Source organism: Spinacia oleracea, chromosome 6 (genome assembly GCF_020520425.1).
Source record: "Spinacia oleracea cultivar Varoflay chromosome 6, BTI_SOV_V1, whole genome shotgun sequence".
Lineage (NCBI taxonomy): Eukaryota > Viridiplantae > Streptophyta > Magnoliopsida > Caryophyllales > Amaranthaceae > Spinacia > Spinacia oleracea.
In genome coordinates, this window is record NC_079492.1 from 99,810,286 (window position 1) to 99,824,541 (window position 14,256).

At 40.7% G+C, this 14,256-nt stretch overlaps 1 non-coding gene across 1 annotated transcript; it reads left to right on the forward strand.

Moving 5' to 3' along the window:
* The first annotated feature begins 13,548 nt into the window (after positions 1 to 13,548).
* LOC130464508 (small nucleolar RNA R71) lies at positions 13,549 to 13,655 on the forward strand. Its single transcript, XR_008924912.1, has one exon. It is a non-coding gene; the product is annotated as a small nucleolar RNA R71 (small nucleolar RNA).
* Positions 13,656 to 14,256: the final 601 nt, after the last annotated feature.

The window sequence follows — 14,256 nt, forward strand, 5'->3', positions numbered from 1 at the left end:
AGTTTTTCAAGTATTCAAAGTGACATTTTTTAGAGCAAAATTCAGTCATATTATTGCCCTATAATACCCGAAAATTATAGTACCGTAAGGGCGATTCTAGTTGGTCAATCTTAAGGTGGATCCGGACGTGCTGTGGACTATCTACGGAGGGACGACACTTGGAGTACTAAAGACTTGTTCTTGTTCGGTTCGGGCGCAGCTAGGGAGGGCACGCTACAAAGTGTATGCATCTAAATTATGCTATATGATTATGTGTAAATAATATGTTTCCTCGCATTATGGTTTTTCCGCATGATTTATGTTTATTCATATGTATCATAACCTAACAGTGGTATCACGACCCTGTTATTATTTTCATAATCTAAGTTGCATGAACATGGTTAAATTTTACAAATTTGCAAAGAATTAAAGGGGTGATTAATTTTCGTAATTAATTGCAAATTACGTTTATTTAATTATATGTACGCAGTTTTTCGGCAGTTTCTTCGTTACTCATCCAAATCGAGTGATTTTTGTGTCAATTCCGCATGTAAAAGGCATTCTAAAATTTTGACAAAAATAGTTATTTTTCGGCCGAACCCAGAATTCCCAAATTCGAAGCCTAACTATGACTTTTCGGAGGTTTTAGTTTTTCGAACGCAAAAGTTTGTAAATTTAAGATGTTAAATTAAGTATTTGCGATTCTTGTTGATAAATCTTGAGTTTTTGATTGACCTACAGTATATGTTTAACAATTATGAATGCCTAGACTTGTTAATTATACAACCTAATTTGTAATTATGATTAATTTGTTGAAATTCAAATAATTTAGAATTGATTTGATTTTCATAATTAATTAATAATTTAATTAGGCATCCATGATTAAAATCCACCATAAAAATTGTTAATTTATGTTAAAATTTTTATTTTTATGATCTAGATTTGAATCCATGTTAATCGGAAATTTATTAATTAATAAATTTTCGATTTTTCGCCCTAAAATTATGAAATTAATATGTTTTATTAATTTGTCATTAATTTTGAATTAAAAATTTTAAATTTTTATGAAAACGCTCATGAATGTTGCACGCACAAAGCAATGGAAGCTACGTGTTACCCTTAAGGGGTGTTGTATAGTGCGGGCACGCGACGACGAGCAAGGGAGCTCGTCGCCCGTGCGGTACGAATGCAGCGAGCAACAAAGCGTGGCGCGCGCGCGAAGCAAAGGAGCTGTTCGTGTGTGCTATGCGATGGGCGAGGGCGAGGGGCAAGGCAAGCGAGCAGTCGCGTGTAGGCAGCAAGCGAGCTGCGCCACAGCGCGTACTGCCGCGCGCAGCGAGCGCTGGCCCGCGTGCAACGAGCGCTGCCTCGTGCAGCGAGCGCTGGCTCGCGTGCAGTGCCTTGCGAGGGTGAGCAGCAGCAGACGCGACACAGCACAGAGGCTGCGCGCATCGTGGCCAGCGATGGTTGCGTGTGCGTGTGGCCTATGGCTGTGCGTTGCGTGGTGATGTGCGTACCTTGTGTTACGATTAAATCGTTTTAAATTTTAATTTGAGATTTTCAGTTCATGTAATTTTAATTAATTTTAAAATTAATAATTTAAATTGTTTTCTTGGATTTTTATTTTGAATATCATAATTATTATAAATTTTAATTTATTTTAATTATTTTACTAAAATTAAAAACCTTGATTTAATATAAATCCAACTGAAAAATAAATTAAATAAGTGGATTCAATTATAAATTTATATGAGCTTTAAATTTTAATTAAATTTGTATGTTTCCGGTTAGACTAGAAATACATTTTTATGTTTAAAATTAGTAAAGCATATTAATTTATTGGTTAAGTGGGAGCAATTTTAGTCATAAACTCTTGATTAGGTCTACAAATCCTTTAAGGTTAAACAACTTGATTAGAATTAATAAGGACTGAATAATTGGTAGATTATTGGTGCCCTTGATTAATTGCTGCAAATATTTATGTGATGCATAACGTGTTTTACTAACCAGCTATGTGGGCCATTCACGATAATGAATGGGTGAATGGTATATATATTGTATATGTACTGTTTTGCAGGTTATGAAGTGACTAGTATGGCCCAAATAGGATAGAAAATATGGTCTGCTTACCATTAATTTGAATGAATTGGTCTAAAGTACCAAATTTGTTTTTCAATTCAAATATGGTCTGCGTACCATCAAATAGTTGTAATTAGTTTAATTATAGCTTATCCTATTTGAAGAAAATGGCGCCTCCCACGGAGATTTTCAAGACGGACTTTGAAGTTGAAGCTTCAAGATGAAGTCGGGCCATACTAGATCACATTTATCTTATGCATGCTTTAAGTTATTTATTGCTTTTAAATATGTCTTAAATATGCATGAGTTCGAACCTTGATTATGTTGCATGATTAAGGATTTTAGTTCACTTAAAATCTAACCAACATAGTAAGAGCCTTAAGTTCCAAACTTAAAAATTGAGTTAAAAGGTGCCATGCCAAAATAACACTTACTTGTATATCCTTTTTTCATCGATCTTAGTAATAGTTTTCCGCCATTGCGAGGTGTTACTTATCGATACTAAAGGGATAAGGTACACAAATAATAGTGAGTACATGTTAGTTTGGTGAAACTCAACGATATAAGTAAGGAGTCATTTTATGTCGTGGCAAAATCGATAGGTTTACCTAATAAGTTCTTAGACGTACCTATCAACCAAGAGTAGTTTCTAGACTATTAGCAAAAGGCTTTTGCTTACCTAAAGGATTTTAAAATTGAGTCTAAATACATAATGTGCTTAATTCTTCAATGGTTTTTAGGATCTTGGAATCATTTTATTCACACATGCCGGAACACATAACTTGAATAAAATGCTTAATGAACATTGAATTATGCATGTATGCTAGAATTTAAGTTTATTAAGAGAAACTGTGAATGATTATTTATTTGTTTATTCTTTTTCAATTGTAGTTTTAATTATGGCAAACAACAATTCATTCAACATTCGATCAATTCTCGAAAAGGAGAAATTGAGCGGGAAAAACTTCCTTGACTGGCAAAGGAACTTGCAAATAGTTCTTATGCAGGAAGAAAAGGAGTATGTCCTGGAAGAGGCGATGCCCGAAGCCGCAGGCGAAGGGGTCACTCAGGCAGCCCTCAATCGTTGGATTGATGCCAACAAGGATGTGAAATATCTAATGCTTGCAACCATGAGTGCATATCTACATAAAACGTTCATCAACTCAGATGCTTTCACGATCATCAGTGAGTTAAAGAACATGTTCCAAGATCTGGCTCGGGTCGAAAGATTCGAGACTCATAGGCAAATTCTTGAGACCAAGCTTAAGAAAGACGAGCCCGTTGACAGGATAAAGTCGTATCACCTAGTCAAAAATAAACCTAATTCCACTAACAAGGTAGCAAGGGAAGTCAGGATCGTATCCACAGGGAAACAGTGTTCTTTCTACTATTAATCGGCAATTCTAGACTATTGGGAAACAAGAATGTGGATTGATTTGTATAATAAAACTAGGATGATAATTAAATAGGGTATAATCAGATATTAAAAGGTCTAGGGCATAGGTTTACCAATGAACAATATTCCAGGATGACAACAATCAATAATAATCAATAAAACAGTTAATTAGACTAGCATGCTCTCTCGAATCGATACTAATCATAGATTTAGAATTAACGGGCTTTCGCTACGTATTAATCCCAATTATACCTATTGACACAAGCCTAAACATCAAATTGCATCTCTCGAATCTTAATTTGATATTGCGAAACTAATACAATCAAACCTGCGCAAATCTAATTGCAAAGTAAATAAGGGCAATCAATAGGAATTAACAGCTAAACCAACAATCAACAACAATTAATCATCCCTTCACATTCGTTCATGGATTCCCAAAACCCTAGAAAATCAACTACTCACACATATTTGCATTCAAACAAATAAACATATTAAATAAAAACATGATTCAAATTGAATAATAAAATAAGAAATAAAGTAATACCTAAAACGAAGAACGAAGGATTAGCTGAAAGTTTGAATCTTTAATTAAATAAAAGCTGAGTGTTTGGAGAATAAAAATTGAAGTTTTTAAGCTAAGCAATAATAATAATACGAAGTTCGGAGAAGAGACCGTACTAAAAAACACTAAATATATATATAAGCCTCCCCTTAATCCTACGGAGTAACTAAGCAAAAGAAAACATAAAGGGACCGAAAACCGGGCACCCCGGTTTCCAGAAACCGGCCGGTTTTTGGCCCAGTCAGGCGTTCCAAAAGTATCAAGTAGCGAAAACCGGGGACACAGGTTTCTCCAAAACTGCCGGTTTCGCACTTAAGAGAGATTTCCTTCAATTCTCAAAACCTGCCGGTTTCCGAAAACCGGGGCCACAGGTTTTGAGCTCACTTTGACGCAATTGCCTTGAGTTTGAACTTGAGGCCTAGGCCCAACTCCTTTGGGCCAAGTTTCACGCTCGTGGCCCCTTTGAAGCTAGCTAGATCATCCCGCAATGCTTCGGGATCCGTGTAGTCATCCAAGAGTGATAAGAAACAGGCCTCCAAAGATCAATTATCATCAAAAACAGCACTGCAACTAACAGACACTACACAACACACATTAGCACTAAAATAGGCTCCGAAGAGCTCAAATGAGATGAAAAGTGCATACGGGACGGGGGTAAAAACTATATAAAATATGAGTGTATCAAACTCCCCCAAGCTAAAACCTTTGCTTGTCCCTAAGCAAAAAGCATCAATGAGACATAAACGATTAACTCACCCCAAAATCTATGCAAAAAGATTGGTGATAAAACAAGAGTCAAATCAAGGCAAGAAATTATCATGACCGAAATCTCTAATCCCCACAGTTACACATCAAACCGGTACAATGTTCAAGCAAGGCTCACAAGTCATACGTATAAAATCAAGATCGGGCCTCACCAAGTGAATCACTCTTCTCGTTATGTGGCGGGCTAAGCGAACCAATTGTGGCCCGTTCACTCACCTTCCCATTATGAGCATGCATACTACCGAATGAGTAGTAGCCCCTCCCAACTCACAACACTAGTGTGTTTGAAGGTTCTCCTAAACACTCGACCTACACCGGAGTCGACTCGAAATGCGCATATGCTCCTTGGCCCTTGATAAACGACTATTTTCAACCTATTGTTATACACACATTGCACAATGATCAAAAAAGGTCTTCATATAGGCTTGTAACGTTGGCCGGGTATAAACAAGGGGTAAGGAATATTCTGGATATGTGAGTAATAAGATCTAACTTGGGGAGCAAAAACAACCAATGATACCAAAGAAATCATCTCTGAAAACTAACTCATCAATAACCAAAACATAACCATAAGGGAGAGAGTAATCAATATATTTCGTAGTATGAACCAACTTCTACCCTTTTCCTTGCTTTTCTAATACTACAAAATAAATGACATATTTTTGTTCTTTTTTTTTTTTTTTTCTTTTTCTCTTTTTTTTTTTTTGTATATAACGACGAAAATAAACAACTAGATATGTACAAACTATAATACCCATAACCACAAACTTTTAGGTGCCAACTAATGAATACACCTCTTTCTTCGCTAACTTCCCGAGTACATGGAAACACAACCTTGAGTAACATAGGCCTTTAAAGCCAACCATCTCAACAAAATAAACCGATACTAACAAATGATAGCTCCCCCAAGCTAGACTCGGGATAAGTAACCAACGGGGATAATAAGGGCTATTTTGTGGAGTTAAATGAAGAAAACGGTCAAGGTTAAACATGGGAAAGAAAAAGCAGGAACAGATGTATCAAAGATCGTCTGAAAGCTTCCTAAAGAATGGCCTTTCATCATGCGCAAAGTGCAAGTGTGTTAAGCATACTAATAGTCGAAAACCAAAAACTCAGATCAATGCAACACCAGGAATTAAGCACTCTGAAAAATCAAGGCTCAAGACCTCACAGCTAACCACAATCCAGCATTATACATATGAAAAGTGGGACAAAGTTGACCTTTGACAAGGGTCAATACAACTGTAGTTCATACATCAAACAGTCAATCCAATATGCTCACCTGTCTTATCAGCTTGAATCGTCAAAATACAATTTCGAACCAAAGGGGCACAGGGAATTAATTGTCTAAATCTCATTGATCAACACGTATTTTCGAATTTTTAATTTTTTTGTTTTAAAGCAAAAATTATCAAAGCATAAACTATCCTAAAGAAACAAGCAAACACACACACACACAAAAATAATAGAAAAAAGGAAGGGAAAACATACCAATATGTACAAGAAGCAAATACCCCCCCCCAAGCTAAATCGGACAATGTCCTCATTGGCTCAAAGGGGTATGGAATCATCATCAATATCATCATCATCACCATTATCATCGCCTCCCACCTGTCCACCACTCGGACCCGCACCAGAACTCCCTTGCCCACCATCATGGGCAAATCGACTCGCCAGTTGGCTCTCAAAATGATCAAACCGGCTCTTGAAGTGACTCTCAAGCCGGTCAAATCGGCCCCATAATTGACTCTCAAATCGATTGAAATGGGAAGTGAGAGCCTCTTGGTTAACCTCGAGTTGCCGGAATCTAGCATATATGATCTCTGGGTCTAGGGGCCGGGCTCACCAGGCTGGCCTGCAGCCCGTGCTGCATCTCTGAAATAGGCTTGCTCATGTATAGGTTGCTGAACAGGAACCTGCTCATCGGGGATGTCATAAAGATAGCTAGCCTGATCGGGGATAAAAGCTGTGAGAGCAGTATTAGGTAGTGTGAAAAGAGGCCTCCCATTAAACATCCATTGAATCTCTCCAGGCACTAGACTATGGTTCAAGGGCCTAATCCACCCTTGCCTCTCCATATAGAGAAGTGTCATGGCATTGCCACCCTCAACATGCCCAGTCTCTGGCTGAACAAAATTTGCCACACTTATAGCTAGGTGTGTGATCATGCCTCCTAACACAATGGGACGGGTGGATGACTGCTTCCCGAGAGCCTGAAAATGCAGAGCCATGTGGTGGGATACATTGATCTTGTAAGAATTAGCTCCCCTCTACACCCAACTTCCCAAAATCATCAACTCAGTACTCCGGACATTATTAGGCTCAAATCTCCCAAAGAAAGTCAACCCGAAGAACCGTTGGCCTACCCTAAGCAAGGGGTGTTGGAAGGAAGTGGCATGGAGATGTTGCACATCCTCTTTTATCTCCCCTGTTAAAGCGGTCCACAATTCCAAAACATTGTAGGGAGCGGGGGATTCCTTAGGTCCGCCTACATTCATACCATACACTCGGGCAAAATCTCTCATAGACATGCGGTAATTCTGATTGAACATTCGGAAAGATACATGCGTAATTTCACTACCACGCCCCTTTTCTACATTGAAACTACTCAAGCATTCGAGAGTGAGACGTGCATAGGTTTTTCTACCACAAATGTCATACATTCTACCTATACCAGCATGTTGAAATAGTTTTTTCAATTCTTTATCAATCCCTAACTTGTTGAGACTTTCCTTATGCAACCAACGAGTGGGATGGATGGGTTTACCTTTGAGTAGCTTAAACCGGCGTTGTTGATCGTAGGACTCGAACACCACATCCGGGTAAGTTGTGTCTTGCTCAAGCTGCACTTCGGGAGGTGGTGAAGGTACCCTACTCGTACTTGCCTCTGCCCTTGACCTCTTAGTTGGTGTCATTGATGGATTTTCAAGCTTTTTGGGTGAAATCCCTCTTTCAAGAATCTGAGTGAAAAACAAGGAATTGATACTAAGAGATGAAAGAGGGAAGGATGGGGATGATTTTGATTAAGAAACTTGCAATTTGGTGGAGTAATGAAGGTGGTATGAGGATTTGAAGAGTTAGGGTTTTGAGGTTTAATGGAGTTTGGGGGAAAATATTTGGGGAAGAAGGTGAGTTGGGTGTATGAGAGCTCGTAGAAAGCTGCTGATCAGGCCCTTTTCCTCGATTTTTTAACCGAAAACCGGCAGGTTTGTGGAAACCGGCCGGTGTTCGCTGAAAGAAAAATCCACTGGTTCACTCGAAACCGGCCGGTTTCGGCAAACCTGCCCCCCAGGTTTTCGCTGAAGCTGGTCTTTGGCTGACTCCAAAATTTCGAAAACCGGTCGGCCAGGTTTTCACAAACCTGTCGGTTTCGGATTTTTTACAAGTTTCTTATTCCTTACGAAACCGGCAGGTTTTCGGGAACCTGCCACCCCGGTTTTCGCTTCTTTTCCTCTTCTTTCCCTTCAATAATCCCCTTGGGCGCTGAATTCTTGCTGTGCTTACGGAACCGGCAAGTTGTGGTGAAACCGGCCGGCTTTCGCTACGACTTTTCACTTACGACCAACAGCACCCCAAAACTTTCTAAGGCATGAATAAAGGTTTAAGCTCGAAACCGGCAGGTTCCCACGAACCGGCCGATTTCCGTGCCTTTTAATACGACCATAATCCTCCAAATTGCTTATACTTGGTATTAAAATCTGCACAATACTCAAACGACCAAGTGGTAAAATTCCGCTCTCCTCACCTCTCTAAAGCTATAGAACTTAAGCTAAGAACACGAAAAAAAACAATAATGAACAAAATTAAAGGACATAGACTAAAAATCAAACCAAAGTAAGCAATAAAATACGGGTTGCCTCCCGCAAAGCGCTGGTTTATTCCTAGGTCCCGCTCGACCTCATTACCTCGAATATGCAGCTCATTGGGCGGAGGGATTGAGGTGATGAACCTCAACCACTCCTACAGTAGCCCCATCATGGTACAACTTCAGACGTTGCCCGTTGACTTTGAATCGCTCGCCATTATTATTTTCTACTTCAACTGACCCGAACTTGCTTACCATAGTTACGGTGAACGGCCCAGACCATCTAGACTTAAGTTTTCCAGGAAATAACTTAAGCCTAGAGTTAAATAGTAGAACCTTGTCGCCTACCGCGAACTCTTTATGCAAAATGTGATTGTCGTGCCACTTCTTGGTCTTTTCCTTATAAATCTGGGCACTATCATAAGCTTGTAGTCGGAATTCATCGAGCTCACCCAATTGAAGTAACCGCTTCTCACCGGCTAACTTTGCATCCATGTTGAGCTGTTTGATTGCCCAATAAGCCTTGAACTCCATTTCTACTGGTAAGTGACACGCCTTGCCATACACCAACCGATACGGGGAGGTACCAATATGTATCTTAAAGGCGGTTCTATATGCCCACAGAGTATCGTCCAGCTTATCGCTCCAATCCTTCCTAGACTTCGCCACCACTTTCTCAAGGATAGATTTGATCTCTCGGTTAGAGACCTCAACTTGCCCAATCGTCTGAGGGTGATAGGCTAGCCCAGTGCGGTGATAAACCCCATACTTGCGCAGGAGCGCATCCAGATGCTTCTCATGGAAGTGTGACCCTCCATCACTAATCAAAGCTCGCGGAACCCCAAATCTAGGAAAAATGGCCTTCTTGAATAGAGAAATGACCGTTTTAGCATCATTAGTAGGTGAGGCAACGGCTTCCACCCACTTCGACACATAATCTACAACAACAAGGATATACAGATTACCCTTGGACGATGGAAATGGTCCCATGTAGTCAATTCCCCATACATCGAAAACTTCAACCTCAAGGATCCCGTTCTGTGGCATCTCATACCTCCTCGAAATAGTGTCGGCCCTCTGGCACGCATCACAAGCCATAATAAAAGCCTGTGCATCCTTGAACATAGTAGGCCAGTAAAAACCACATTGTGACAACTTAGCGTTAGTCTTTGACGGTCCATGGTGAACACCATAAGGTGAAGAATGACACCTAGTGATAATACCTTGAACTTCCCATTCTGGAATACAACGCTTGTACAACCCTTCAGCAGTCTCACGAAACAAATAGGGGTCGTCCCAAAAATAGAACTGGGCATCATGTAGGAATTTCTTCTTCTGTTGATATGTAAGGTCGGCCGCAAGAATTCCCCCCACAATGTAGTTAGCAAAATCTGCGAACCATGGTGACTGACTGGCAAGTGCAAGTAAATGATCATCCGGAAATGAATCATCGATCGGTGTAGACACTTTACCGTCATCATATCTCAATCTAGACAGGTGATCTGCAACAACATTCTCAGCCCCTTTTTTATCGCGAATCTCCAGATCAAACTCCTGTAGCAGTAGTATCCAACGAATAAGCCTGGGCTTGGCTTCTTTCTTTGAGAGCAGATACTTAAGAGCCGCATGGTCAGTATAGACTATCACTTTGGATCCGATCAGATAGGTGCGGAATTTATCCAAGGCATAGACTATGGCTAGAAGCTCCTTCTCAGTAGTAGCATAATTAACTTGAGCTTCATCTAAGGTCTTACTTGCATAATAGATGGCATGTAAAACCTTCTCCTTTCTCTGACCCAAAACTGCCCCAACTGCATAATCACTTGCATCACACATTATCTCGAACGGAAGATCCCATTCGGGAGAACGAATGATGGGAGCCGAAATCAGTGCCTGTTTAATCCTGTCAAAGGCCTCAAGACAAGCATCAGTAAACACAAACGAGGCATCCTTGAGGAGGAGTTGGGTAAGTGGTTTAACAATTTTAGAAAAATCCTTGATAAAGCGGCGATAAAACCCCGCATGACCAAGAAAACTTCTAACACCCTTCATATTAACTGGAGGGGGAAATTGTTCAATCACTTGGACCTTAGCTCGATCCACCTGAATGCCCTTATCAGATATCAAATGCCCCAAGACCACCCCTTCAGTAACCATGAAATGACAGTTTTCCCAGTTTAAGACTAAATTACATTCTTCACATCTTTTCAGAACTTTAGTCAGATTTAGCAAGAAATAATCAAAAGAAGTACCATAGACACTAAAATCATCCATAAACACTTCCATGATAGACTCAATAAAATCAGAAAAGATACTCATCATGCAACGTTGGAAAGTAGCGGGTGCATTACACAGACCAAAAGGCATCCTACGATATGCAAAGGTACCATAGGGACAGGTGAAGGTGGTCTTTTCCTGGTCGTCTGGATGTATGGGAATTTGAAAGAAACCAGAATAACCATCCAGATAACAGAAAAACTTGTGAAAGGCTAGCCTTTCTAACATTTGATCAATGAAGGGAAGGGGAAAGTGGTCCTTTTTAGTAGCAACATTAAGACGCCTATAATCAATGCACATGCGCCAACCTGTGACTACCCTAGTTGGTATCAACTCATTTTTTTCATTTCTCACCACAGTTGTCCCCCCTTTCTTAGGCACTACCTGAACAGGACTCACCCACTTAGAATCAGACACAGCATATACAATACTCGCGTCAAGCAATTTCATGACTTCAGCTTTTACAACATCTTGCATGACAGGGTTCAGACGACGCTGGGGTTGAATGCATGGTTTATGATTTTCATCTAGATGTATCCTATGCATGCAAAAGTCAGGGCTAATACCCTTTAAATCATCAATACTGTACCCAATGGCCCTTTTGTGCTTTTTCAACACAATAAGAAGTTGGGATAACTGGTCTGCATCAAGTGCAGTACTGACGATCACAGGGAAAAGTTGTTCATCATCTAAAAACGCATATTTAAGGTTAGCAGGAAGAGGCTTAAGTTCGGGTTTCTTTACATCTTTAACAGGACAAACTGGCCGAACTAACCTCTTCAATTTGGTGCTCTCCGGATCAGATTCTCCACCATTGAGAGCCAACTCTAGAGCATCCACTTCAGCACTCCAAGCACTGCTATCACCTGCAGAAGATTCACAACAAAGCACCGCCTCCAAAGGATCTCTTTCGAGAACTTGGGAGACGTTATCACGCGTAATAAAATCAACCACATCAATTCGATAGCATTGTTCTTCCTCTAGCATGGGACTTTTTAAGGCACTATTCAGATTAAAAGTCACCTTATCATCCCCAACAGACAAAGTCAATTTCCCACTTTTAACATCAATGACCGCCCCCGCCGTGTGAAGGAAGGGTCTACCTAAGATTATGGGAATTTGAGAATCATCTTGCATGTCTAGTACCACAAAGTCTACAGGTATATAGAATTTACCTACTCTAACAGGAACTTCCTCTAAAACACCTAAGGGGTATTTGACAGAACGGTCGGCCATTTGTCGAGTGATATTGGTAACCTTAAGCTCACCCATATTCAGTTTAGTACAGACAGACAAAGGCATGACAGACACACTAGCACCTAAATCACATAAAGCCTTATCAATAAATACAGTGCCAATGTTACATGGGATGGAAAAACTCCCGGGGTCTTTAAGTTTAGGTGGAGACTTGTTTTGCAAATAAGCACTACATTCCTCAGTGAAAGCTACAGTCTCTACCTCACAAAAAGCACGTTTCCTGGTCAAAATATCTTTCATGAATTTAGCATAAGCAGGAACCTGTAAAATTAATTCAGTAAAAGGAACCGTTACCTGCAAATTTTTGACCACTTCCAAGAATCTGCCAAACTGCTTGCCTAGCTTATTCTTGAGTTGTCGGTTTGGGAAGGGGAGTGCAATAGGTGGTACTTGAATATCTGCCCCCTTCTTAACCTCAGTTGTAGCCTCATTCTCATTGACTACCTTTTCAGCTTCCTTACCATCCATAACTATCTTCGGGATTTCCTCACTGACCAGATCACTAGCAGACACCCCAGAATCAACCTCAACCGGCATAGAAGGACCATCATAATCCCTACCACTCCTCAATGTAATTGCATTAGCTGTCTCCCTATTTTCGGGCTGTGAAGGAAATTGGCCTGGTGGCCTCCCTGCAATAGTAGTAGCCATCTGTGCCAACTGTGTATCAATGATCTTGTTGTGAGCAGTAAGAGCATCGATCTTTGCATCCTTTTCACTTAGAGATTTTTGCATTTGTAGCATCATGTTTCTCATCTCTACTAGCATAGGGTCAGGCTGTGTGGGTTGAGGTTGTGGTGGTGGAGGTGATGTGTGTTGTCTAGGGAACCCAGGTGGTCCACTAGACTGTTGGTTGTAGTTGTTCCGTGGTTGGTAGGATTGTTGATGTGGGGGTTGGTATGGCTGTTGTGGTGGATGTTGAACTTGGTGAGGGTTCTGGATATTATTGCTCCTGTAGGATAGTAGAGGGTTGTTTTGGTAGCCCTCATTGTAAGAGTTGGAGAATGGGTTATTTTGTTTGTAGGATTGAAATGTGTTACACTGTTCAACAGAGCTCCTACATTCCGGTGCATAATGACCAGACATTCCACAACTTTCACAAACAGTAGCAGGTTGGGCACTCATAGCAGCTACACTAGTAGGTTGGGCAGATTGAGTATTGGCTGCTTGCATATTATCAAACTTATAGTGTAAAGCAGTCAATTGGGCAGTAATTTTTCAATGGAATTTAAATCATGCTTACCACCCCTATTAGATAAACCTCTAGGATTCCCATACTGGGCATTGTGAATGGCTATCTCCTCAATCACCTCCATAGCTCTAGGCACCTCAAGTTGCATGAACCTCCCACTGGCAGCCGAATCTAACAAACATCTAGACTCATTGCCCAGACCATTATAAAACTGCTGAATCAAGAACCAATCTTCCAAACCATGGTGCGGGCATTCTCTTTGCAAATCCTTGAATCTCTCCCAGACCTCGAACAAACTCTCATCCGCTTGTTGCGAGATACCTAATATCTGACCCCTCAGACGAGCCGTTTTCTCAGGTGGAAAATATTTAACATAAAAAGCAAGAGCCAAGGACTCCCAATTAGTGATTTTCAAAGCCTCCCGATTCAACCCATTAATCCACAGTTTAGCTTTCCCACTCAAAGAGAACGGGAAAAGTATCTCCATAGTCAGCTCCGGAGTCAACCCCTTTTGCTTGATGGTGGAACAATATTGGATGAAGGAATGAATGTGAAGATTCGGATCTTCACCTGGTTCCCCACCGTACTGGCGTCTCTCGATCATGTTAATCAATGCAGGCTCAATCTTGAAGGTCTCAGCTGCAATAGAAGGCATGATCGCCTTTGGTAGCACGGACAGACTTGGCTTAGAATAGTCTGTAAGCCGTGGGGTAGGTGGCGGTAGCATATTTTCGTCACCCATCTCTATCTCTGAAACTGAATCTGTATCTGAAGGAAAAAGATCGCCAATATTATGATCAGAATCAGAGTAATTCCCACACTGTGCAATGAAAGTTCTTCGTCTACGAAAGGTTCTTTCGGGCTCAGGATCGAATGGAGTAAGATTACTAGTACCTACGGTCCTGGGCATAGACAAAGACTACAAAACAATGTGAGATCCGGTC